At 41.5% G+C, this 14,402-nt stretch overlaps 1 pseudogene; it reads right to left on the bottom strand.

Moving 5' to 3' along the window:
• Positions 1-1,172: 1,172 nt before the first annotated feature.
• On the bottom strand, positions 1,173-1,807 carry LOC103588227 (annotated as a pseudogene).
• Between the last annotated feature and the right edge of the window lie 12,595 nt (positions 1,808-14,402).

Genomic DNA, 14,402 nt, shown 5'->3' with positions numbered 1-14,402 from the left:
AGACCTATGGAACTACCAGCATGCAATGCCAGTCTGCAAGAGCTAAAGCATCAACTGAAACCAGGAAAGCCATACGAGTGGAGCTGCCCAAGGAATTGGGGACCCAACCCCTTCACCAGTGGGCAGAGGATATCAAACATGGAGTCAAGGTTTAAACAGGTCTCTTGAGTGGTGTTTCCTCACCGATGGAGAATTACTTCCAAGCAGAAATTTATTATTTTTCTGACCAAAGTGCAATGATTTGTAAATCTTCTTAAACAAATAACTATGAAAAAAGTGTTCCAAAAAAAATGGGTAATTTAATCATTAGATTGCTTCTTAGCCCCATATTTAGTCTAGAAAACAAAACAAAACAAAAAGCTGAAGTGTTACTAAAATGCTAATTGAATGATTTTAGCATAAATCTAGCACATGCACTTCAAGGTTTCACAGTGAGGAATTTTGTTAAGATCCGTTTAATCATGAGTAACGCTGTATAATAGAGCATAAGGAACACAAGCCATTAGATGTGATCCTTGCCCCCTATCCTCAGATTATATCAGAATGAAGCTAACAATTCTGCCAGGCTCTGAACCCCCAGTGCCCCCAACCCAAACCTTGGAAACAAAGACTATGCCCTGTTATACAACTTTGTACAAGTCGTAGTAAAACAAAGCCTAAATTTTCTTACCTTCCTATAGGAAATGGTCAGTTATTTTATATTTTATAAATACTAAAACAATGCTAGAAATCCATTTTATGAGTTTGTTTACCAAACACATTGAGCAAGAACTGACTACACAAAAAGCTCCTTTGTAATTTGGTCCACAAATTCACTTAAGTTTGGAAATTTAAAATCTGCAAGAAAAAGAGAAAGTGGGAATCCCTAATCCTAACGTGTTGTAATTTCTAAAGGGATATATATGCATACTAAAAAGTTTTGCTCACAGAAGGCACAAACTATAAAAGGGATTTTTAAAAATAAAAACAAAGAACTAGCTGATACCCTTCTTTGTTTCATGAGTGCCATAACTAAGATGAAGTTAAACCTGAATTCACTGTCAACTCCTGTGCCAAACCAAAAAGAACCCATAAAAAATTCAATTTGTCTTACAATATACTTTCCAGCCATTAATTGAGATGTGATTACAAAACATTAAAATTGCCATATAAAGGGATTGTGGTAGCAGCTAACAAAGCAATATTCAAGCATGATTTCAAAGATGCGTTCAGGTTGGGAGTTAGCCTTCTTTGTCAAAAATCTTCACAACTTCATCAAAAACTTCAACAACAGATTTAGAAGCATCTATTTTCTTGACTTTCCCCATTTCTTCATGTAAGTCAGTAATTGGCTTTGTTGACTGAAGACAGGTCTGGATTCTCTTTCCCAAGCTCTGTCTCTGCTGTCATTCCTCCTACCACTGCTCTTTCCCCTCTCGAGACATCGTTCACGGAGACTCATTATTACCATCAAAAAACAGAAGGAAAGATACATCTGCCTTCCCATCCACACTCTTGTTCCAACCTTGAAGGTTGTCTTGATTTCTTGGAAACCCATCAATTAAGAATTTATTCTTCTGAGCACTGGTGGCCATTGTCCGATCCATTTCCCTCTTTAATAAACTGATGGTTATCTCAACTCAAACAGTCTTTCCATCTTTAATATACTTTTCAATGAGTTTGCCATATTGTGAATCTGGGTTACTCCTTTCATCACAAAGTTCTCCTGAGAAAGGTGTGTGTAGCCATATTTCTCAACCATGCGGGGGCACTGGGTCCCCTGGCTGGTGCCAGGACCGCCGAGGACAACCACCACCAGCGGCTTCATGAGGCAGGAAAGGGAAAGAAGAAGCGGCTGGCGGGTCAGCAGCGGGAAGCTAAGGCCCAGGACAAGCAGAGCTGGCGGCAGCAGTGGCTCAGCATCCACCATGTCTCTACAAATTTCTTTAATCCAATTTTCTTTATGTAACACTTTTATAATAAAATGTTCTTTTTATAAAATTTTTTTTAAAAGATAACGGGTAAGGGGATCTTAACCCTTGACTTGGTATTGTCAGTACCATGCTCTCTCAAGTGAGCTAACCGGCCATCCCTATGTAGGATCCGAACCCATGGCCTTGGTGTTACCAGCACCCACTCTCCCAAGTGATCCATGGGCTGGCCCCATAAAATGTTGTTCTTAAAATTCTTTTAAACTGTGAGTAAAAATACAGCTTTTGTGAGTCAGCATGCTAAACTAACGCCAACATACAGGACTATGTCTCCAGATTAATGTATTCAGAAGTCCAAACAATGGACTTATGAATCAGTTCTTATATCCTTATCTTTCCTAAGCCATGGCTTTTCCATGCACTGTCTTCTCTGGTTCTCTAGGTCTTTTCTAAGTTAGCCTTGCCATTTTCATGCTTATACTCCCAAACATCTGAAGAATTCCCAAACTCAAAGACTGAGCCTTTTATTTCTCTTGTACTCACTGAGAGTCCAGCACTGCCCTAGAAACATAATAGTACTCATATGCTGTTTGAATCAAAAGCAGACAAAGGGGTCTACCAACCAAAAGGGAAGGATGAGGTTCATGGGATAGGTAACTGAGTCACAGATGATTAACAAGAAAATTATCAGACAGAGAAGCCCAAAGAAAAGAAAGAGGTAAGCATATACTCAGGGACTTCAGAGAAGCTCAGCAAAGAAAAAAAAAATGAGCTGATGGTCCCCCAATTGTTTCCATAAGATCTAAATTTTTCTCTAGAACTCTATGTCTTGCACACATTGACCTACCTCTCACTGGTCTTCATTCCCACAGGCCTTCCTTACTTCTCTCAAGCAACTGGCATAAATAAGGTATTTACAAATTTTATGAAAATAGATCTTCTCTTTCCTTTTAAGAAACTGTTCCTTTTAAGAAACTCAGGATACTTTCCTTTCCTGTTTGTCCTTATCTCATCTGCTCTTTCAATTGACTGAGAATCATGTGAAATTTCTAATCTAACTCATGTTGTTTGTTGGGTTCCACTCTGATTATATCACTCCACTGTTCAAAATCTCCAAACTCCCTTTTCAATCTCATCATGTCTCATACTTTTTCATATGTTCTTCCTTTATTACAATTAACCTACCAGACTTATTACCCCATCTGCTATGGTCTGAAAGTTTGTGCTTCCCCCAAAAGTCATAGTTTGAAACCTAATCCCCAATGTAATGATATTAAGAGGTAGGGCCTTTGGGAGGTGTCTAGGTAGACAGAGTGAAGACATCATGAATGGGATTAGTGCCCTTATAAAAGAGGCCCGAGGGAGCTGCCTTGCTCTTTCCCCCATGTGAGGACACAGCCGGAAGGTGCTGTCTATGAGGAAATGGGCTCTCGCCAGACACCAAATCTGCCGCACCTTGATCTTGGACTTCCCAGCCTCCAGAACTTTGATAAATAAGTTTCTGTTATTTATAAGCCATCAGTTTTTTGCATTTTGTTATAGCAGCCCGAACAGAGTAACTGAAAGCTTTCTGTGTGTGATTTACTCATCTTTATGCTCCATTAAACACATTGTAAATTGCTTTGCAAACAGGCTAAACTGAATTAGTGAATTCACATAATACAACTTGGGTTTCAGTTCCCTGGTCTCTTAACATTTCATTTGACTCAGCCTCTCTATTGTGTAGCTTACCCAGAATTCCCACATCCTTTTCAATAGGGCTGGGAATTTATCACTTTGCATAAAAGCATACCAAGTGCTTTACTGCTCTTTGGCCTGAAAGCTTTGCTCACAGTGCCAGAAAGCTTTCTGAATAGAAGGCAATGGATCCTCTTTCTATTCTCTGAGGAGGTTTTTCAACTGCTGATAATCATTTGTTTAAATTGGCTTTATTTTTTAAATGTCCTTTTTTTCATTCTATGCTCATCCACTTTTCCAAGGTTCCAAAATTAAACTCCATCTTAGCTCAGAATTCCGATGAGTTTCTCAGCATCAACTCTCTTTCAGCCAGACCAAATGATCCCCAGATCATATGAGGCCAAGGTGTCTGAAACATAACTCTATTTCTTCATCTCCACTCAGAAGATCCAAGAAACAGAACCAGCTCAGCATAAAATTAATATCTCTCCCATTACAGATGCGGGAATCCCTATCAACTGCCCAAAAACGCCCAACCAACTATACAACAGTCCTGCTATCAATTAAAAAATCCTCTGTGTTAACAGGACTATTCTAGGTTGCAAGGGAAGAAATCACCTCCCCCCAACCCCCAACTTAGTTCTTATATGGGCTGTTTGGGTAGGTCTAGGAACCAAACTGACACGAGGCAGATTGATAAGAGAAAAGTTTACAAGTATAATTAGTTTTACATGTACATGGAGATCTTCACAAGACAGCAAAATCTGAAGTGGCTAAAGCAAGATGCTTTTATACTTTCTAGGCAAAGAAAAATAAATTTACGAAGAAATGACAAGACAAAAGGACTAGGCTAGGGGCAATAAATTATAGGGGAGTCAGATCTGGCCAGTTAGCTCATCTAGTTAGAGCATGGTGTTATAACACCAAGGTCAAGAGTTTAGATCCTTTTACTAGCCAGATACACATACACAGTGGCTAAAGCAAGATGCTTTTATACTTTCTAGGCAAAGAACAATAAATTTACGAAGAAATGACAAGACAAAAGGACTAGGCTAGGGGCAATAAATTATAGGGGAGTCAGATCTGGCCAGTTAGCTCATCTAGTTAGAGCATGGTGTTATAACACCAAGGTCAAGAGTTTAGATCCTTTTACTAGCCAGATACACATACACACACACACACACACACAATTCTAGGGCAGTCACTAGGACATATACAGGGGTGGAGGGTTACTGCAAGAGATTTATTTACTCAGGCCCATCGTAGTCTCTGGTGATAAGTGTTATTTCCTTGCCCTGCTACTGGAAGGGCACCTCTCCCAGATGAATCTTTATAACTTGCTGTATGCAGGAAAAGAGATCAGCTGGCCCTCCCTGAAAATACAATTTCTCCAAAGTTTTCGGCTTAGAATAATCAATATACCAATCTGGCATATTTTGGGATGGCATGTCTGTAGGGTAAATTCTGGACATAGACCTATTCCCCCTCCCCGTGTATGTTGGACTTCCCCGTCTCCCCTGGGAAACTACCCCTGGGCAAGGTAGTTATCCAAGGAAAGGCACGTCTCCTTTAAGACAAATGGAGAACTGTAGGAAGCAGGAGCCCTAAGTAAATTAATTAGCATGTGAATGTAGTTAGCACACTAGAGTTAATTCTCTGGCACCAGAAGGATAGCAAGTAAGTTAACTTATCTACTCAGCCAGATCTCTCTCACACTGAGTTAGGTGAAGGTCTACACGTAACCATGTGAATGATTTACACCTCTCCTTTGATCTGTACAATATAACTGTGTGTGTACCCCATGGCAGTGTGGATTTCTAGCTGATTGGCTGCCACTAGCACCTCCCATAAGTCTAATAAACTGATGTCTCTACCTATTGGCACTGGTGAGTTTTCGGGAATAGACAAACACTTCACAAGTGCCCTTTCAGATTTAGGGCTCCTGCCCTACAATGTCCTTCACTCCTTCAAGGTCATGTAGGAGAACCAAATTAGGAAAGAGCTAGTAATATCCACAAAGAAGAGCTTTAAAAAAACAAAAAACAGAATGAAGCTGAAAGCCAGAGAAGAATGGGCAAACTCCTAGAACAGTACTTCTCAAACTATCTGTGGTGAAGGACCAGGTTTTTCTATATTTCCAATCCATCACCTTGAGACACGGTCCTCCTAATATGCAGTATGCACCCATGTGCCTTACCACCCAAGTTCACCAAAATCCCTGAATGATCTATACATCTAGACAAGTCCACTAATCATGTGCTTACATGTTGCAGCAGTATCAAAATACTGTAGTTTTCTAACTGCCTATTCTCAATTTCTACCTATATCTAGGCATGATTTAGTAACAAATAGCTCATACACTGGCACTAGACCTTTCAAACAGCACTGGGATTTATGCTGTGTGGCATATAAAACTGCTTAAAACATGTTGAAGGAATGTAATATTGTGATTCATAAAAAGAAATGTATGTTTGGTCTTCATCCTGTTTCCTTGGCACACAGATTCTAAAACTCTTGGAATAGTCAGTGTCTGTTTGTATGCTAATGAGATGACTGCTAATGGAAGCTCCTGGATAACCTCAAGGTGGGGGACAGGTTGCTATAGGAATCAACCAGGTGACTAGAGGGTTGGAACTTTCAGCCCCATTCCCACCCCCAACCTCCAGGGAGAGGGGCTGAAGTCAAGGATTTAATCAATCATGCCTACACAATAAAATCCTCACGAAAACCCAAAAGGACAATGTTTGAAGAGCTTCCAGAATGCTGAACATGTAGAGGTGCCTGGAAGGTAGGGCCTCAGGAGAGGGCATGGAAGCTCCAAGCCCTACCCGCACATCTCGCCCTGTGGGTCTCTTCCATTTGGCTATTCAGCTGTATCCTCTGTAACATTCTTTTAAATAAACTGTTAAATCTTAGTGTTTCCCTGAGTTCCATGAGCTATTTTTGCAAATTAACAGAACCTGAAGAGGGGGTCGTGTGAACCCTGCTTTATACCCTGTCGGTCAGAAGTATAGGTGAAAACCTAATACTTGTGATTGGCATTCAAAGTGGGAACAGTCTTGGGGAACTGAGCCCTGAACTTGTGGGATCTGACACTACTCCAGGTAGATAGTGTCAGAATTGAATTGAATCATAGGTCACCCAGCTGGTGTCTGCTGGAGAACTGATTGTTGATGAGGTGAAAGCCCCACACATTTTGGTGACTAGAGGTGAGGTGTTGTGTTGAGTGATATGAGAGTAGGGAAAACACTGATTTTTCCTATCTCTTACAGAATAAACGTGTCCAAGGGAAGCATCAAAAGAGAGGAAGTTTGGGGCCACTAAAGCCTTAGGACACAAACTAGGGTCAAATGCAAAACAATGGTGCAACGGTAAAAAGGCCTTCCTCTGTCCACTTCTGCAGCCCCAGTGATGCTATTCCTACACAGTTTCATTACCAGAGGGTTGCAGGATAAACATGACCAAGGTACACCGGAAAGAGTTTTGCCTCCTTACAGTTCAAGATTCTCTCCCAGAAGACAGGGCTACTCACTCTCCCCTCAGCAAATGCTGCACAGAGAATCCAAGGGACCTCTGACTGATAAATTACCAGTGCCATGACCCCATACCGGGCATTCTTTTCTTCCAAGGGCGACAGGATGATACAATGGTTCTGCCATTTCTCAGCTGTTAAACCTTGGAGAAATCATTTAATCTTATTATTAACCCCATCTGAAAAACAAGAATACATATGTGTAGGGTTGTAAGAATTCGTAAATACTTTTATTTAGGAACTACTCCTTGTCCGTCTCTTTACTTGTCTCCTTTGGCTAATGCTTACTCAGCACTTACTATCCCAGCACTGGAATAAGTGAACTGACTCATTTCATCTTCACAATCACACAGAAGTAGAGGATATTTTTCTAATACCTCCAAAAAGCTGAGTTCTTTCCACTAGGATAATACGTAATGTTTGCTGAATGCTAACTACTTCAGTAATTATACTAAATTTTTTTACCAATATTGTCTTATAATCTTTACAATGATTCTGTGAGAAGAACTATTAATATATTTATTTCATAGATGTGGAAACCGACCCTCAGTGAAATGAATGCAGGTGTGTGATGCTCACCTAATCACAGTACACGGTGCCTGCTCAGTCACTGTGACCATGTTTCATAGGGCTACACTACACAGGAGTTGACCTCTCTCCTCATCTTGATGAATTTGTCTTGGCTTACCCTAAGCCAGTGGTTCTCAATCGAGAGCAGTGTTGCTCCCATGGGGATATTTAGAAATGTCTGGAAACATTTTTGGTTGTCACAACTTCAGGGAAAGAGGTTGCTTCTGAGTCTAGTAGGTACAGGGCAGGGCTACTGCTAAACATACTACAGTGCACAGGACAGTCCCCCACAAAAAAGAATTGTCTGCCCCCAATGCCAATAGCAGTGCTGTTGAGAAACCCTTGTATAACCAACCACATCTAGAAGTGTGTTGATCATTTCTTTGAACCCTCTGAAATCTGCTACAAAGGGTGAGCAAGTTTCAGCAGAAAGGGGACACCAGAATGGAAACAGATTTATTAAGAATTTTGTCTACAGTGAGTGATCAAATCAATTGCAAAGTCTGTTACTCAGCCTACCTGAAAAGTCAGCTTTCTCCCCTAGTTCAAAGTGAGTGAAAGAACTAGAAGTGACGATATTCAAAAGGATCCAGCTAAATGGGAACAGGAAATCAATAAAATTTCTCCTAAACATCTACTGCTGCTTACCCTCTGTTTTACAGAACTAATACTGCTCTTATCTGAAAGCACAAGTAATTGAAGTAGGGTCTGGAGGTTTGGGACTCTGCCTCACGTCACCAGTTTAATTTTTCAAACTTCTCTGAAGCCAGTGCAAAAATAAAAATGATTTAATGGTGACCAAGGAAGATGGGGCAAACCCCAGTCTTAAAGACTAAGGTCAGGGAGGCCAAATTTAAAGATCGTAACAAAAGTAATTTTTAGTAGTGCTCTGTTGGGCTACGCCCGGGCCGCCAGCCATTTTGGGAAAGTACCTCAGCCATTTTAAACTTGCTTCGGGCTGATTCTGGGAAACCGAAACCTAAGTGGAGAACTCAAAACTTAAAAGAACTAACTTCCGGGGTACGGTGACTCTGCACTTTTTTCCCGCCTGCCCTGTCCTCACCCCTCCTCCCGGGTAGCAGTGTGTCAACTCCCTATTGGATAAGAGCTCCCCCGCCCCTGGTACCTTATAAAAACCCCTGCTCGTAATAACTTCGTATAGCATACATTATACGAAGTTATCGACACCAAGGGTTGCGAAACCTAAGCGGAGAACTCAAAACTTAAAAGAACTAACTTCCGGGGTACGGTGACTCTGCACTTTTTTCCCGCCTGCCCTGTCCTCACCCCTCCTCCCGGGTAGCAGTGTGTCAACTCCCTATTGGATAAGAGCTCCCCCGCCCCTGGTACCTTATAAAAACCCCTGCTTGCTGTAATAAACAGAGTTCCGGCTTTGACCGCTCTCCTGGCTCGGTGTTCTTTCTTTGTCCCCGGGGCCGAAGCACAGAGGGGATCGGGCCTGCGACACTCATCATCCCGCTCAGCCCCACAAGAGGTTACCGCCGGCTGGTCCGGGGTCCCTTCCCGCCCTGTGTTGTTGGTCCCCGGTGGCGAGGAACCAACAGTGCTCAATAGCTATTAGATGCCCTTTGATTTTCCTGCAATTGATACTAGGTGATGCAGTGGACTTGACTGGTTGATTGGTTGATTGGACTTGATTAGCAACCCCCCACCAGCTGTGGCAACAAAAAGTCTCTAAAAATTGCCAAATGTCTCCCCCAAATGGTGGCAAAATCACCTCCAGTTGAGAACCACTGACTTATACAGATATATTTATTCATTCTTTGAAACAGCAAGATATGGTTGAAAATTAGAAGCAGAAAAGGAAGGCTGAAGTCAAGAACGAAGTGGGAAACTGAGGGAAGATAGAGCCAAACCATATATTAAAACAAATCAGTAAATTTGGATTTTGTTTTATAGGCAACAGAAAATCACTAAAGGAATTTCAGAAAGGGTGAGATGTAATTATATTTTCATTTTAAGAAAATTTTCTTGATCTTAGAATGAGAGATGATTGAAAGGACAGTAGCTATCACAAAACTCTGAGGCGAGAACAGTGTGAAATAAAGCAGAGGAGGTGGAAAGAAATGACGGATCTGCTGCATTTGCACAATGGTATCGTCAAAATCTGGTCAGACTGTTTATAAAGGTGCAGGATAGAAAGGAGCTGAATGTTCCCACGAGGTTGCTGGCTTGGATGAGTGGATGGGTGGTAGGGAAAACAGGGGTTAATGAACACCTGCTGGTAATGATAACAAATTTATTTCTGTACATGTTGAAACCTACATATGGAGCTTAATCCAAATGAGTGAATAATCCTGGGAACACTGTGTAGAGTTAGATTAGGGACAAGATTAGATTCCTACAGGATTGCTTATCTTTAAAGGATGGACAGAAGTGGAGGAAATTTAAAGGCGGCAGGAATTAACAGGTTGGGAACATGAGAAGAAACTGGCATCCTGGGAGTCAAGAGGGCATTTTCAAGGCATTCAGTTATCAACAGAGATACACACTATAGAGAGAATGAAGCCAAACAAGCTGGTCGTTGTGAGTAACTCGGCGAGTTTGGTGGGAGCAGAAGCCAATTTCTATAGGTTGAGGAGTGAGTGAACAGAAAGGAAATGGAAAGTAGGTGTCACAAACTGGAACTGGACTTTCAGGACAGCTCCCATTTTGCAGGGTAAGAGCCTCAGCCCCATCTGTAGGTAAAGTTGGTGTGAAGGACAGAGGCATGTGCTTTGAGTTGATTCTCAGTTTCTGTATTTAGATCATCATTTAGGCATCCCTCAGATATGCTTTTTCAGTACATCATGTTTTGTTTGTTTTTTAATCTTATTTGCCATTAGTTTCCAGCATATACTATTCCCCTCCTTTTCCTGTTGCCCGTTCACAAAGATTTGCACTTTTCAAAGGAATATCGGGAAATCTGATCTGCCACTCTGAGGGCAGACATTTCAGGGCAGCTTAGTCCCATTTGCATGAGGATTCCTTGAGCCTCCCAGGAAAATAATGAAGTAAATTTTGGGCCTCATAATTAGTTGAGAATTAATATTTTCTCAAACAGAAGGAGACAGAGTCAAAAGCCTATGCCAGTCTCACCCCAGGGTGCCCCTGATAGGCAGGAAACCAATACCAAGGGAAAAGAAATCTATATAGTACAGGACATTACCTGAGACACTAGTTGATTATCTGATTGACAAATTTACTTTTTAGTTTCTTCTCACACACCAATTCTTTCTCATTTCTTTTTATTATCAACAAAATAACAAATTCTGTTTTTATTATATCTCTTGAAAACCAATGAATAAATTTTACCAAATTTAGTGGGTACAACATAGTGGAAATCAGAAGGCATTGGGTCACAGGCCTCATTCATACTGAACGCTTTATTCCTGCTTGGACTGGGCATGCTGGAATGTGGGTGGGGGCTGAAAAATAGAGTTGCTTAACCCCAATACCTACGAGTATATCACTTGCATCAGACAAATACAGCCCTTCTTTGGGGGAAAAAAGGAGAAAAAACGTTCAAAGCTACTTCTATTTTCTCTTTGTTACTAAAACAAAGAAGTAACTTTTCATTCTATAAAATAACATACCTATCAATCACAGAGATGACTTTCAGCTTTATAGAATCTGTCTCTAGGTCTGGACTCTGTCCCTCTTAACAAGTACTGGAATATTGCTCAATAAAACCAAGTCTCTAGCATATCTGAATCAAACACTGGTTATTCCAAAATGGACTGACTTAAAATATAGGTGACATGGCAAAAATAAATAAATTCATGTAGATAGAGTAGGGAATCCAGAAGTTACCTCAGAAAGATAGAAAGTTATCTACTAGACAATCTAGAACTCCGAGTACATTTCCATCAAGTTTGAAAATTATGTTCTGATATGACTTAAAACATCAATTAAGTGGTATGCATGAAATTAACGTTAGGGCATTAGAGCCACCTATTTAGACACTCAACCTCCAAGCAACTGAGGTGAGATAAAAACAAGGAGCTTGTGTGACTACTAAGCAAGAGAAAAATGTGACCTTAAGGTGCTCTATGAGAAAACAGTGCTTTCAATACAAGACTATGTCTAAGCTGCAAATGACAGAAAGCTCAAATCTAATTAGTTTAACTGCCATGGATTGAATGTCCTACCCCCAAACTCATTGAAGATTAAATTGTGTCCCCTAAAGTTCCAGGTATTGGAAACTCAGCCTCCACTGTGACTGTTGGAAGGGTGAGAAATCCTATTATGGTAATTGAAAGGTGTGGCCTTCAAGAGATTAGTTTGTAGGACCATGCCATAGTGAATGGATTAAAAATGGTGGTCATGGGTGTGGTTCTGAGGGCTTTAAAAGGAGAGCACATAAGAGTTTCTCTCTGCTCCACCATTTTCTGCCATGTGAGATCCCTGCATTGCTGTACAGCCACCACTACAGGAGACTCTCAACCAATGTGTTCCCTGGACTTAGGACTTCCCAGACTCTGAAACTATAAGCAATAAATTTCATTTTCTTTATAAATTTATAGATTTATTTTTTATTTTTTCAGGTACTTTGTTATAAGCAACAGAAACGGACTAATACATTAGTGGCTTACATGATGTCATCGAGGACCTAGTTTCTCTCTGTTTTGCCACTGTCTTCTTTGGTATTGGCTTCATCCTTAGGCTCCACATAGTAGCACCTGGAAGCTCCAGAATTTCCCATTTTAATAGGAAAAACATTAGTTGCTAGTTCCAGGCCTCGTATTTTCCTACATGCCATACAGAGGAGGACAGGGAATATCTCCCTTGGTAACTCTCAAAGGAGAAGACTCTCTCCTAGAAGACCCAGTAAATTTCTCCTCATTTCACACTGGTTCTGTGGCCAAGAGGATAAATTAAGCTGATTGACACAAGACTAACAGGGTCTACTCATGAAGCTGGGGGTGGAACCAAACCATGCAGTTGAGAAAGGATACATTCCCAAAGCATATTTGGTTTACTGTTCCCAGAGAGAAGGGGAATGGATTCTGGGGACCAAATAAGAGATGACCATTACAGAATCCTAACTGAAAGTCACACAGATGCTCAGAATTGCATGCACTAATTTGTGACTGAGTTGCTTCTAAAACAGTCAACTCTGTAGCTGGCTCCAGCCTGTAACACAGCAGGGATTTAATTATTCATTACCCTAAGAAACTCTGTGTAGGCCAGTTGCTTTTCAATATATTACCTACACACTATTTTTGTATGTGCTTTTCCTACTTTTTGAAATTTTTTTTTTTTTTTTTTTTTTTTTTTTTTCCATGTCCGGCAACGGATCGCAACCCTCAGTGTCGCCCCCGTACCGGACCGGGACCAGCAATGGGATTGCAACCCTCGGTGTTGCTCCCGCGCCTCGCTCAGCCAGTGAGCGGGAACCGGTCTGTATGTGGGATCCGAACCCTCGGGCGGGAGCGCCGCCGCGTTTCCCAAGCAGCGCACTATCCAGTGTGCCACCGGGCCAGCCCAACTTTTTGAAATTTTGAAGACAAAATTTTACCATAATCAATTCTTGATTTTGACATATTGTTAATTGCATCTTATCAGAAAATATCTTAATTTCCACCTTTTGTATTTCTCCAAAATTTAGAAACTGTGCATTAATTTTATTCCTCTTCTTACTTTTAGATGTTTGGAAAGTGTCATTACAAATTGGAAAGTCTTCCATGTTACAGTTCCCTCGTCACGGACTATGGAGTCTGTGATATGGGCTCAGCACTTCCAAGTGCCTGTCTCTGCACCTCTGGTAAGGAAAAGAATACTTAAGAACTCTCTTGGTAGGGGCCATCCATTTCCACATGCTATTTCCTAATCCTTCTGGAATATCTATCTTTCGCCATATATATATATTTTTTTTGTCTTTTTTGTCTTTTTCCGTGTCCGGCAATGGATCGCAACCCTCAGTGTTGCCCCCGTACCAGACCGGGGACCGGCAACGGGATCGCAACCCTCGGTGTTGCTCCCGCACCTCGCTCAGCCAGTGAGCGGGAACCGGTCTGTATGTGGGATCCGAACCCTCGAGCGGGAGCGCCACCGCACTTCCCAAGCGGCGCACTATCCAGTGCGCCACCGGGCCCGCCCTTTTCGCCATATTTTGACAATTCTCATGCTACTTCTAAAAGTCTTGCCACACTACCACCCTACCTACAAACATGTCCATCTTGGAGTGAGAGTTCCTAGGGTTGATCAATTTCTGAGATGATCCTCTGTAGGTCTAAATTGTTTCTTCTATTGTGGTTCCAATTCCATGGGCTCCTACTCTTATTTTTTTTGTCTCTCTCACATTTTAAGATACTGACCACATGCAGCATACTCGCACATCATCCTCACTCTGGGAGCTTATGAACATTTAGGGTCTTAATGACCACCTCCTTACAGCCCTGGTCAGATCTTCAACCCTGTTTCAGCTGCTGTCCATGTAATGTGTCCACTGGTAATGCTGCCAACCTCACTGGCTGTTCTTCCTTAGCATCCCTTGCTGGTGCTTCCCTGTCCAACTCCCTAAATACTGAACTGATATTCTACAGGGCTCCCTCCCGGATCCTCGTATTGCTGCACTGTCTCTGGAGCAGTGCTGTCCAGTAGAACTAACTACAACGATGATGTTCTATATCCACACTATACAATAAGGTGGCTAACTGCCACATATGGGTGTTGTATGCTTGAATTGTGTCCAGTGAGGAAGGACCTAA

The sequence above is a fragment of the Galeopterus variegatus genome, unplaced genomic scaffold (assembly GCF_000696425.1).
Source record: "Galeopterus variegatus unplaced genomic scaffold, G_variegatus-3.0.2 Scaffold536, whole genome shotgun sequence".
In the NCBI taxonomy this organism is placed as follows: domain Eukaryota; kingdom Metazoa; phylum Chordata; class Mammalia; order Dermoptera; family Cynocephalidae; genus Galeopterus; species Galeopterus variegatus.
Note: the sequence above shows the minus strand (reverse complement) of the source record. Positions and strands in the feature narration are given on the sequence as shown.